Source organism: Vicugna pacos, chromosome 25 (genome assembly GCF_048564905.1).
Source record: "Vicugna pacos chromosome 25, VicPac4, whole genome shotgun sequence".
Taxonomy (NCBI): Eukaryota; Metazoa; Chordata; class Mammalia; order Artiodactyla; family Camelidae; genus Vicugna; species Vicugna pacos.
In genome coordinates, this window is record NC_133011.1 from 25,474,421 (window position 1) to 25,487,565 (window position 13,145).

The window sequence follows — 13,145 nt, forward strand, 5'->3', positions numbered from 1 at the left end:
TGTGTGTCAAGGGTAGAGTGAGTTAACCAGACGGGTAAGATTATAGTATTTATGACCGGAACATCCTGGGAGATAAAGAACAAACATACGTATTAAATACCTGATACACTGCATGCTACGTGGTTTGACATACGATTAGTCCATGTCATTCTCGCAACAAACTTACGAAGTAGGTATACTGATCCCATGTTATAAATACAGAAATGACAAGGTTTGACTGGTAATTTGAGACCACGTTTTATGAAGCTTTGAAGTCTGACATGAGCGTTCCCCTTCCCGCCCCTGAACTGGTGATCTCTCAGTTCAAACCATCTGCTGCACTTGAGAAATGAGTATTGGAAACCATGGCGACCTGGAAACATTCAGAACACAACAAATGTATGTGGGATGGGATGGAAGTGGGTCCAAGAACACAGCCGTGATCCAGGACAAGATGGCTTGAGGGGCACCTCCTTGGAGGGTGCAAGAGCTTACGTGGAGACTTCACTATGACTTTCCAGATGGAAAAGCTAGGATTTCTTATAAACAGAATAGAAGTTTGTCTGCAAAAGATGTCAATGAGGAGTTTGACTGCCCGTAGAGATGCGATTCAATGAGCTGCCCTTTCAACTTTCAACTTCGAGCTGGCAGTTTGTCTTCCTCACATTAGATAATGACAAGGATAGTAATAATTACTGTTTATTGAACACAAACAGTGGCCAAACATCATGTTGGATCCTTCCCACACTTCATCTGGAATCCTTTTGCCAACCCTGAAAGGTAAGGATTATCTCTTTCTGTTTTATAGAGGGAAAAGCTGTGGCTCAGAGAGTTTAAGGAACTTTTCCAATTTCCTGAAGGTCAATAGAGCCAAGATTAAACATGTACTCTTTCCACTCGGTCATCTTGCGTTCATTAGACACTATTATTTCATTTCGCCATGAGAAACTAGTGGACCACACTGAGCTGGTGTAATTCTCGTCAAAAGCTAATAAATTATCTTTCGGTTAACCTGCAGCCAGATGTCTGCTAGAGGTGGCGATAAACTGAGTTTACTGAGTTACCTTTTCAATCCCTACCCTAGTCCTCCATTTGTGAATACACCATTGTCCCGGGGCGAGGCTTTAAACCTCTGACTTACCTCTCTCTGTCTTAGTTTCGTTATCTGTATCCCGAGAGTGTCAGATTCGAAATCTAAGGTTTAGCACAACTCTGTGATGCTATGACTCTTAGCTATTGCATTCCATTTTCCACAGGACTGAACATCTCAACCGACTGGGAGTTCTGGATTTCAAGTTCAGAACCTGTGATATCTGACGATCGAACCAAATAAAGGAGCGTGTCCCTGTTTGCAAGGCTAGTTTTTCTCGTCCCTCCCTTGAGGTGCTGTGTTTGAAGTGTTTCTCAGGCTGAAGAGATGAAGGGAAAGCTCCCAGTTATCTTCAAGTTACCTAACCTCAGGGGCTTATCAGCTGGCCCTGTTTGATAGCTCTACGGTCCTAAACAGTAAGCTGGACGCTTTATAGCTGCCTCGCAAATCATCACTTGTGAAAACTGGAAACGGGATAGAGAAAATTATCTTTTTCCTAAGAGATAAGCAAAAGTTCTAAGAAGCTCATCAGTTGAAGAGCACTTCAGAGCACATCTTAAGGATCCTCGGAAATCCGCATTCCAGCGTGGCTCTTCAGATCTACGAGGCCAGATCTGAAGGGAACACGTGCAGCCTGCTTTCTCTCCTCCACACTCAACCGATAATGCAGAAATGCTCGAGTCAAAGAAACTGGCGACATGCCTGTCTCAGGCTGTGTCAGAACTGGGAAGTGGGAAGAAGCAATTCAGAGGGTCAAGATATAATCTAGGTTCAAGCTGGACCAGGCCTTCCGGCAGATCCAGGCTCAGCCAGAGTCTAGACGTGGCAGCCAAGTTTCCATCAGCCTTGCTGTAATTAACGTGTGCACAGTCATTTCTCAGTAAGAGAATGTGAAACCAAACCAGAAGGTAACTAGCTGTTAGACTTCGGGTTTCATTTCTGGGTAAATCAGTAGTCGTCTCACAGAGGCATTCTTTCTGTGTATAATCTCCAAACAGTTAGAACAAATGGAATGAAATAAGAGAAGGTGTGTTAGCAACTGCTCTTAAATTTCCCCTGGTCATCAGGATCTGTCTCCGTTTGGGTTTTAAACTCTGTAAAGTAGCAGTTGCCATGTTCAACTTTAGATAACCCCATAAATCCGGAAATAGCTAATGTGATTCATCTGGGAATCAGTTATGGCCATGATCTGGGTCCAAATGTTGGGTTTATAGTCATACCTATTCCAAGGGCTGTGCTCTGTGAAAGGAGACAAGTTGTAATCTCCGCAAACCTGAGTCACTGCTCCTTAGCTACATGAAGCCTGTGATCTGTCCTGATTTTGGAGCTGGTCCGTCTTTTAGGTTCCTGGCCAAATCTGGACCACCAGAGCGGGTGTGAGGGTGGGAGTGAAGGAAGGGATGAAGGTCTGCTCATTGAGATGAGTAAAAAGTGGATCATCCATTAGTGAGAAGAACTTTAAAGGTTACAAAATTACAAACATCCCAACAAATGACTTATGTAAGGCTCCTTTGTGATATAAAGCCGGGGGTAATTTTTTGTGTGTGAAGATGAAAGATAGGGGAAGTTCTAGCAAAGTTGACACATCTTCCCACCCCCACACATCCTCTTCTTCAGAAATTTCATCACCTTCATCTCAATTCACCAGAGGTATATTGAAGGTCTGCTAGTGAAAACTTCCCTATAAGGGGTTACAGGCACAGGGAGAAAAGAGTGCCAGCTGTCTCAGGGCTCATGGTCCAGCGGAGAGACAACATGCCCATATGCAATTCCAAATCAGAGCAACTGGAATGGGTATAAAAATCATGCCGTCTTGTAATCTTTCTCTGGCCTCCCAAAGGTGGGCTTATGACCCCTCATCTGAACGCCTGTAACACACTGTATTTGTGGCAAAGAATGCCCATCATTAACCAATATCCAGCTTTCCCTTCTTCTTAGTAACAGAACTTCGCTTTTACTTGAGGTAACACCGTACACACTCAAATAATACATTTCCTATCATCCTTTGCAGCTAGATGTGGCCATGCAGCCAATTTCTGGCCGATAAAATGTGAGTGTAAGTCTGTGACACTTCTAGAAAGCTGCTTAAAGGAAGCTGAGTCAGCTGGGAGAAGTTCTCTTTTATCTTTTCACATTCTGCCATGAGACAGCCTAGAAGGCAGAGGTGTTGGCTTTGTGCCTAAAAACTATCTTGGACCAATTGTTGACTCCGAGGATGGAAGCCGTACACTGAGGATAACAGAGCAGGAAAGCAGGAAGAAGGATCTCTGAGAACTTTGTGGAGATGCCATTTCAGACCCGAGCACTTCTGTTGCCAGGGTTTATCTTTTACATGAGACAAACATTTTAAAAGCTGTTTTGGTTTTTCTCTTAAATGTAAGCAAACTTAATTATAACTAACACAACTGATATACAACCTAAGACACCATGCTGTAATTGCTTACTTAATTCTCTGATTTTCTACATATACATACAGACTTTAATTTCCTTAATGAAATAGATCTTGTGCATTTAGTCCTCCTTGTAAAGATTTGTGGATTTAATTGAAAGACTGAATAAATTGAAAGATTTCTCAATAAGAATGAGTAGATTTCATAAAATGAAAGTTCATAGGTTTTTGGAAAATTGGAAAAGGGATGTGAACACAACCGGAGGCAAGCGCGACTGCAAGGTATTTAGCCTGAGTAACTGAAAGGATGACACAAGGCAGGTTTGGGGGAGAAAAATCCAGAGTTAGGTCCAGAAGATGCTAAGTTTTCAGCTGGATATAAAAATTTGAGAGTTGTCAGCAAATAATGGCAATTAAAGCCATGGATCTCAATGAGATTTCCCAGGAATTAATGCAGAGAGAACAGAAGTAATCAAAGGATTAAAACTAAAGCTTTTGGTGTTTAGAGATCTACAAGATAAGGATGATCTAAAAATTGGGACCCAAGAATCATCACTGAGAGAGAAAAACCAAGAGAGTGGTTTCCCAGAAAGCTATATTAAGAAAATATTTTAATGGGAGTTGGGGGGGGTGCATATAGCTTAGTCATAGAGCATATGCTTAGTGTGCATGAGATCCGGGGTTCAACCCCTAGCACCTCCATTTGGAAAAAAAAAAAGAAAAAGGGAAATGTTTCTATGTATAAAATAGGAAGCACCAGGGATATACTGTATAGCACAAGGAATTATAGCCTTGATCTAGTAATGACCTATGACGGAGTATAACCCATAAGAATACGGAATCACTATGCTGTACACCTGAGACTAGTACAATATGATGTCAACTGTATGTCAATAAAAAATATTTTATGGAGGGAGGAGTAATCATGATGCCAAAGTCCGCTCGTATAAGTTAAATATGTGTCCTTGACAATCAGATTTAGTGCCATGGAGGTCACTGCGTGTACTGTGGTGGTGTGTATTGTGGTGGCACAGCAGGGGCTGTATACTCTGATGAGAATGATTTTGAGAGACAAAGGAATGAAGAGAATTAGAGACTATATTTTCAGGAAATTTAATGCTGCAAAGTCACTGTGAAATGGTACCAGGAGAGGTTGCAGTGTCTTAAGAGAATTTTTTATGGTTGTTATTTGTTTGTTTAGATGGGAGAAATTATGGTCTGTTTCCAAATAGAGGCATAACTGGTAATTCAAGAGAGCAAGAGAAATGAATAAAGCATGCCTCTGAGTAGTCTTCAAGCTTTATTCTTTACTCCATGTATTTGACTTCCTTATAAAGAGATTTATGTAATTACAGTCAGTTTTCTAAACTTTTTCTTCTCTGCAATTACACTGTAAACTCCTTGCAGGCAGGGCACAGGATTGCACTTTATGCTTGGTGGTCAGAAGTTGGTAGATTGATTAGCATTGTAAAGCATGAATGACTATGGATGCTTAATGAGTTACTGGCTTCCAAGGGTTTATAAAGCTTGGAGAAGTGCTGCTTATTCTTTAACACAAAGGGATGCCTCTGTAATAATGGGATTTTAGAAATCTGTAGCAAGTGATTAGGAGAATGGGACAGGAATTCTTCCCTGCCTTGACCACACATTTTGCCTAAGATAGCAATCTTTCTGTCACTCATGGAATGATCTGTGGAGTAATTCATAGAATAACTGCCAGCTCTTCCAAACGAAATCCTAAATGCTAAAACGTACCTTGCTGTCCATGACCAGCTGACAAGTAAACATTCCGTACATCAGCACTTCAGTGATAAATCTGCCAAGCCTCCTTGTACATTAAGAAAGCGGTGTCCACGCCTTATTCCTTGTGATAATTTCCTTCCAAAACAAAGGCGCTCTGATATGCCTGTCTCAAGAAGAGAACTTCCTCACTGACTTGCAATTGAAGAGGTAGGCGCTAGGCAGAATTCCTTTGGCTTACCTATGACTTACAGGAAGTGGCACTTGATTGTATCGTAACAAGGCTTTCTTCCTTTCTCTTTTAAAAAAACCCTCTTCTTACAGGATCTCCGTTATTTGAGGACTGACTCATTCACTCTAGAAATGATCTAGGAGGGCCATGGTCACTCCCCTTTTAGGTCCTTTTCCTTCTCATCCGCATCCCACCTGACAGGAAATGAGCATCTTTCAGCAGTCCTCTTTGCAATTTGTTAGGGCACATAGGAGAAAGATTTGCTAATACATAGAGCCAGAACCAATTTGAGCATCTTTAACGAACTAAAAAAAAATCCTTTCCAATCCTTAAAAAATGTAACCACTGAATTAAACAGGTACTCAAAGCATCTTGTCTCTTTCCTGTCACTTTTACAGTCAGCATATTTTAGGTAAAAAATGTAAGGTATGTTTATTTTAGCATTTTAGCAAATTGGGGCTGGATGACAGAAGTACATACAAACATAAGAAAAGACATGAATTGTAAAACTCATCATTTTCTAAGTGAAAAAGTAGGATATTTAGGTCATGTGGAAAATGATACCTGTATCCTATTTGGTGTTATGTTCTGTTAAAGCTCTTCTTGGTCAAAATTTTGCAGATCACTTTTGATGTACTTTTTCCATCACTAGTGACGAAAGGGGCCAGGAATTTCTCCTTTGCATGTGATGTCAGAGTGCCATGTATTTATTGATACATCCAGAAAGGAAAGAGGTTTGGTCTAGAAGATTAGCAACAATGAAATCAGAGTCATGCTGAATGTTCTATTTCATCAATTGTAATTCATGTATGCATAATCTTTCTAAAAAATTTAAAATAGATCTAAAAGGTAGACAGATATACATCAATCAAATTAGTGATGCAGTTGCGCTTTTGATCAGAATATCTCTGGATAGATGTCTAGTTGTGGGGCCAACTGATGTCCCTCAGAGTCCAACAACCCCCATTCCTGGGCTTCCAGATTCCTGCTGGTGATTCCACAAAAGATAAAGTACATTCTTTGCTGGGTTTGTTTCCCCTAAGAAACTGATAGCCCTGGGTAATGCTGAATCTCATAATAGAGCTAGGTGGCTTGTTTCAGCCTACCTTACCAGACTCATAAATCCCACCACCCTTCCCGAACTCTAAACTTCTTACCTCACCTGTAACTTGTGCATGAGCTAATCACACAGCCCTCAACCCATTGTGACCACCAACTCCTCCCCCCAGTAAATGACCCTGTACTTCCCTCCCAGTGCTCACACAGACACCTGGTTCTCTCCTTTCTATTCTTATACTTAATCTCTGGTCAATTCTTTTTCCAACCCACATGTCACTGGCTCACCGACTGGGCATCATGTTGTGTCCCACAATATGTGTCATAGGAATAGAAACAGAAAATCACAAAAGTGGGTCAGGGATTGTGCTGGCAGGTTGCATAGTTATGAATAGGAAAATCTACTTGGGAAAAAGTAAATCTTGTGACACGTGGGAAACAATGAGAAAGGGAAATCATTTTTCAGGAGACAGTAATCATCCTAAGATTCCATTCACACTTTCACTCATAATACGTACTAATTTACTAAATGCACTTGTTTGCATCCTTCTAAGTGCAATGCCCTGTGCTAACTCTATAGGTGCATGGCAGAAGATACGTTGAATTGATGCCTGGAACATATTCTAGGTCATCTTACCCTAGACCTGGAGTTAAGCAAGAGGAGGTGGTGTAATTGTGGGTTACTTATGGGGTGTTACTGAGAATAAGTCAGAGTCGGGAAAGGGCTTTGCTCCTGAAGGAATCCTGCAGACTTCAAAGAGATGAGATAACTCGGCTTAGAGAGCAAGCAAGAAAAGCTTTACATCTTTATCAGTAGGTCTGTGTATTATGCAACTCTCCTCGACTGAAAAAGACAAAATCCAATACAAAATTGTTTAAGGAAAGGGACAACTTCTGGAGGAGGTATTGGCACATTTCAGCTGGGGGTTTTCTTCATTTATGGTCACATCAAAAGATGCCAACAATGTGTTAAAAGATAAACTGACATATGTTAAAATTTTTAAGAGTTTATTTGAGCAAAAATTGATTCCAGTTGGACAGCACCAAAGCGCAAGTGGTTAGGAACACTCAGCTGACAGGAACCAGGGGAGAAACTTCCACAGAGAAAGTGCAGAAGCAAAGAAAGGAAATTACTTGATGGGCTATAGCTTAAAGCCTAGCTTGACAGTTTGTGACTGGCTGTGCTTAGCGTTTTGATTTTATAACCTTGAGGTATTTGCAGGCTTAGATGGTGGTTTGCTCACGTAGGTCACCATGGCCTTAGAGCCACCTCAGGCTAATAGCCTCCTTGTTTAATTAATTTTCAAACATGACCAGTGTCCTGTCTCTCTCTGCCTTTCTGGGCTGAATTATTGTCTCCGTTAACTGCTTTTAAGGCAGCTCACCCACCTCCCCTCCTCATCATCATGGTGACAAAATGATGAGAAGCACTTCTCCACGACAGTGGGAAAGTGGCTGCCTCTATTCCAAAAGCTAGTGAATTTAAACTCACTTGCATGGCTTGAAACTCTCTTATCTCCAAAGCAGTTCTTGTTACCAGGATGAGAGTGGAAACCCTAGGGTGTAAGGAGGACAGGCTGATCCAGGGAAACTTTAAAATCAGTCTAGGGGTTGACAAATGCTGAATGGGATGGAGAAATGTAGGGCATGAGTATTTCTTCTGAGTTGTAAGAGATAATTCTCAGAATAACTCTCCAAAATGATTTTTTATTTTATTTTAACTGTCACAGAGTAGGCAAGAAACTTGATGGACATCCTGGTCCCCCTGACTCAGTGGCTTTTCCTTCTTCCACTGTGCCATCCACCCTTGAGGGGAAACCCTGTGTCTTGCTTGATTTGAATAGAAGTTGCTGATAGTGACAAGGATAGAAAGTAGCCAGGATCACCTTTTATTCCCCTTCTCGCCCTCTGTTAGACCTTGGCCACTCTGGTTCTTGCTAAACCATCTCTCCATATCATCTTACTCCTTAATTTTCCTGATGTGATTTTTACTGTTCTTATATAAGCATATGGTCTACATTAAGCACCTGATTTCATTATATTCACAGAGTTCAAGCTTGGGTGCAGCTGGGTTATTGACCAAGTGATCATGCAAACAACAGTCATTGGCTACTTGCTATACACCCAAAACCATTCCAAGCACTTCACATGCATGGTTTTATTGAATTCACTTAAAAAACCAAGATATATGATATTATTAGCCTCAATTTACTGATGAGAAAAATGAGGCAGAGAGAGAGAGAGAGTGAGAGGTTAGCTGTTTTGCATGAAGCTATACTCAATGCCTAGAGGGACCAGGATTTGAATGCAGGCAGCCTGGCATCAGAACAAAGATTGGATGACATTGCTTCTCTGTAGTCCAAAAGGTCATAAAGGAGGACTAGGCTGCAAAAAGCTGAGAGGGCAGCGGGCGGGAAAGTTGTTCTTAAAAGGAGAGAAGAAAATGAACCTGCTCTCGGCCAGTAGGGTGGCTGCTGGAGATAGGAGAGGGAGATGGAGATCCTCTGGCTGTGAGTTCTAAAACCACCTGGAGAGCCAGAGGGAATAAACCAGCAGAGAGCACAGTGTTTCAAGTATCAGGAGAGTGTTGAATATGCCATCAATAAACAGGAAGTCAGACCGGAAGGTCGGGAGGGCTAGCTCAAGAGAGGAAAGACTCTTCACTAGAATTTCATAGAGCCACGTGACATATCCAACAAAGTCTGAGATGTTTAGATTCAGTCTGAGTGAAATATCTCTTTCCAGCACTGGTGTTTCCAAACTGAAACTTCATTAAATACAAAATGCAATTATTGCTTTGATGTACTTGTGGTCCTAATCATGTTACTTTCTTCCTTCAAGCTGTAATGCTTCCTAAACTGGACCTGCTCATACTAAAATTTGAAGCTTGTTGCATTCATAATTTCATTTTGAGTCATTTTTTTTGGTGGGGGGGAGGTGGTAATTAGGTTCATTTACTTATTTTTTTAGTGGAGGTACTGGGGATTGAATCCAGGGCCTCATGGATGCTAAGCAAGCATGCGCTCTACCATTGAGCTCCACCTTTCCACCCACAATTTCATTGTAAATGTGTCCCCCGGCATCTGTTGGCCAAAGGAGGACAACAGGGATCTCAAACAACAACACTGCAGCCAATAATCAAAGGATGTGATGCTATGAACATGCTTAATGTCCTTCCAAACATTAAGGAGATGAACTGTAAATAGAATAAAAAGATTTCATCTCTTAAAAGAAGAAACTTTAAGCCACTGAAAATTATATAGGAATTGAGCATAAAAGGGAATCACTGCTCCTCAGTCACTGGAATGATCATAGATAATTTATGGGGAAAAATCATACATTTTAATCCTTCCTCCTGACATTTAATAGTTGAGTTTGCACACACACGGGCATATCTCCACCCACCGACCCACCCTCACACACACAATGCTTAAACGCAATTTACAATGAATTATTTTGCAGTAGGATCAAAGTCCTTACAAAAACTCAGCTTAATTAGGAGGTATATTCATGAATTTTCAGAAAGCCGTTTTCAGTAATATTATTAGTGTCATCAGTATTACCCAGGAGGCTGCAGAACGTAACTGAGGGATGCAATTAACCTGGCATTATGATTCGAAGTGACACAGGCATTGCCTGTGAATATCATCTTTCAATCTGTGCATCGCTGGAACACGGTGACAACTTGGCCTGAGTACCACTGGGTCTGAATGAGGTACTTTTCCTCCTGTGCAGTAAGGACTCGACTAGTATGAGAACTCCTTTTTCTCCTTTCAGTTTATTTTTTAAATCATTTATTAATTTTCCCTCTGGTAAAAGTAATTCCAGAGTTTGACTTTTCTTTCTCTTTTTTTTTCCTCTTGAGGAGGAAGGGGTCACTTTTCAGGCAGTTTCCTTAGTCATTCTAGGCAGCTAGCCAATGAAATATAGACTAAACAACACAGAGGATATTAATTTTACCTCACAATGCGTGCACACACTTTGTGATGCATAAAGTCTTCATTCCGGGACTGACAATAAAAGGGTTGTGCAATTGTCTAGAGTCCAACGTCACTAACAGTTTTCTGAGGGAGTTGGAAGGAGATAAGAGAATTGACCTTGGGGAATAAGTTTAAAATGGCTAAATACAGATGGCAGAGCCAAACTGATTCCTCCAACGGTGGGGTGCAGAGAATTAATCTGAGTATCTTCAATGCTAAATTTGAGAAGAAAACCTTCAAAATGAACCTACAAGAAAAAAGTACATAGTTCACAGATATATTGGGTGTTTCTGGCAGTAGAAGAAGCTGGGTAAAAAGAATTAAAAAAAATCAAACTCTTTATTGAAGTGTAACATACATACAGGACAATTCATAAATCACGTCTAGAGTTGTTTAAATGTGAACACACCATGAAAGCAATTCTCAGGTCAAGAAATAGAACATCACCTCCCTTCCAGAAGACATGCCCATGCCCCCATGTCATCACATCCTGACCTTTATCACGAGATTAGTATCGTTCGTGAACATTACATACATGGACAATATAGCGTACACTCTTTTGTGATTGACTTTTCCTTAATTCAACATTTTGCTTGTTATGTAAGTGTGATAGCACATTTATTCTCACAGCTGTGTAGTATTCTTAATGTATGAACATACATCAGCTTATCCATTCTACTATTGAAGACATTTGGATAAAAAAATATTGTAAGTTTTGTATATCACTGAGCTTGATTTGCTAATATTTTCTTTAGGATTTGATATCAATATTTATGAGAGTGATTGGTCTGTCATTTTTGTTTCTTGTGATGGCCTTGTTATGTTTTTGTATGAAGATTATTCTGGTTTTATAGAAATTGCTTGGATATACAACATCAACAAGAGAAAGGGAAAAAAATCACATGATCATCTCAATAGATGAAGAAACTGCTAGGAAGTGTCCCTTCTGTTTCCATTATCTGAAATATTTTGTGTAAAATTTGTATTAGTTCTTCCTTACCTTTCTAGAAGGATCAACTAGCAAAGCCTGGAATATCTTTTTCTTATTAACCCTGAGAGGTAATAGGAATTTATATTCTGTCTTTGAGAGGTGTTTGATTTACCTTTTTGTTCTCCTGATGGTATAACTTCAAAACTTGACAACATCTTTAGAAGGAGAAGGGCTCTATGTTTCATGCGCTTTGGTTCCCCAATTTGGGCATTTCTGTTGTTTGCAACTCCTCAAAGCTGTCCTGACTTCTCTGTCCCTTTGCAGGACCTTTTTTTGGACAAGCTCCACTTTCTGGCCTATCTATAGTGCATTACAAGATCAGCGGATGCTTCCAGGGAGAGCAGAGATCCCCAGCTCACCTCTGAAAGTCCCTTCCCCATGGATGCTTTTACATATCTCTGATATTTTCAAATATATACATTTGTCAGGTGTTTTTGGCATTACAGCGCATACATTGGCTTTTCATGAATTACTCCATCCTCTTCAGAAGCTGAAGCTGAAAGGAGAATTTTAAACACATTTTCCTTCCTATTTGCTTCGTGCCAACTGATTGATTATAGCAAGAAGTCCTGGCACCATTTAGGAGGCCTACGTATGGACAACAGAGACTAAATAAAGACACATCTAAGGAACTTACAGTTACAAATAGTAGTGCATGCTTAACTCAGTCAACTTTTAAAACGAAAACTCCACTTAAGTTGTTGCCAAGAACATTCAAACATTTCTTTGCCTTCCTACCGTAGAAGACAGTGCTCCTTGGAAGGGTTATGATTCTCCTCATTTAATTTTTAATAAAATTGTTTTAAAAAGAAAGATAACCTGAACAAGAAGTAAAAAAGCTGAACCAAATGAAAAACCAACAACTCTTCTTAGAAAAATGAGGTCACAAGGCAGACTGCTGTCCCCAAGCTGGAGGGACCAATAGGCAGATACAGAGATCAGGAGACCTCCCTGTGGGAGCCAGTGCCAGGGCAGGGAAGCCTGAACTGCAGCTGATGAATTGCTAAAGTCTGAGAGAGAACTCCAGGGAGATGCAGTCATTAGGAGAGCCACGCACTTTTGTGAGTTCTGCCTTCAGAGTTCTATCAAGTTTGCACAGAAAATATCAGAGGAAAACCCTCTTGTGCAGGGGGAAGAGAAGACGAACCATTTTGAAATATCCCAGAGCCATCTGTTCTTCTTAACACCGTCTGCCCTGAGTAGGAACTATTTGCAATACCAATAGCCAACCCTAACGTACATTTTAGACGTCGGGTGGTAATGATGTGTCAGTGTAACTTCATCAGTTTTAACAAACGTATGTCTCTGGTGGGAGATGTGGATCACAGGGGAAGCTGTACATGTGTGGATGCCAGAGATGTACGGGAAACCTGCTCAATTCTGTGAAACCAAAAAATCAAGTCTATTAAAAAAAAAAAAAGATAATATCCTTGAGGGTACTTGAACACCTAATGCCTGAGAGGAATGGAACTTCTGGAAGAAAATTACTGAGTATTTTGAGGAGATTTATAATAACGTATTCATGTTACTAATGAAGTTTTGAATGAATGCACATTTAAGCTTTTATTTATTTATTTATGCCAGATACTTGTGAATACTAACATCACAGAGGAGCATCTTATTGCTGTGTATGCTTCTCTCTCATTGACTTTATAAGTAAGGCTGCTTCCGCCAATAACTTTAAACAG

General features: G+C 40.5%; 1 long non-coding RNA gene across 2 annotated transcripts; it reads left to right on the forward strand.

Moving 5' to 3' along the window:
* The first annotated feature begins 403 nt into the window (after positions 1 to 403).
* LOC116285623 (uncharacterized) lies at positions 404 to 12,876 on the forward strand. Of its 2 annotated transcripts, none has more exons than XR_012064003.1 (3): positions 404 to 759; positions 1,236 to 1,977; positions 11,722 to 12,876. It is a non-coding gene; the product is annotated as an uncharacterized lncRNA (long non-coding RNA). The 2 variants fall into 2 exon arrangements; XR_012064002.1 differs by lacking the exon at positions 11,722 to 12,876 and adding an exon at positions 3,081 to 3,636.
* The last annotated feature ends 269 nt before the right edge of the window (positions 12,877 to 13,145 follow it).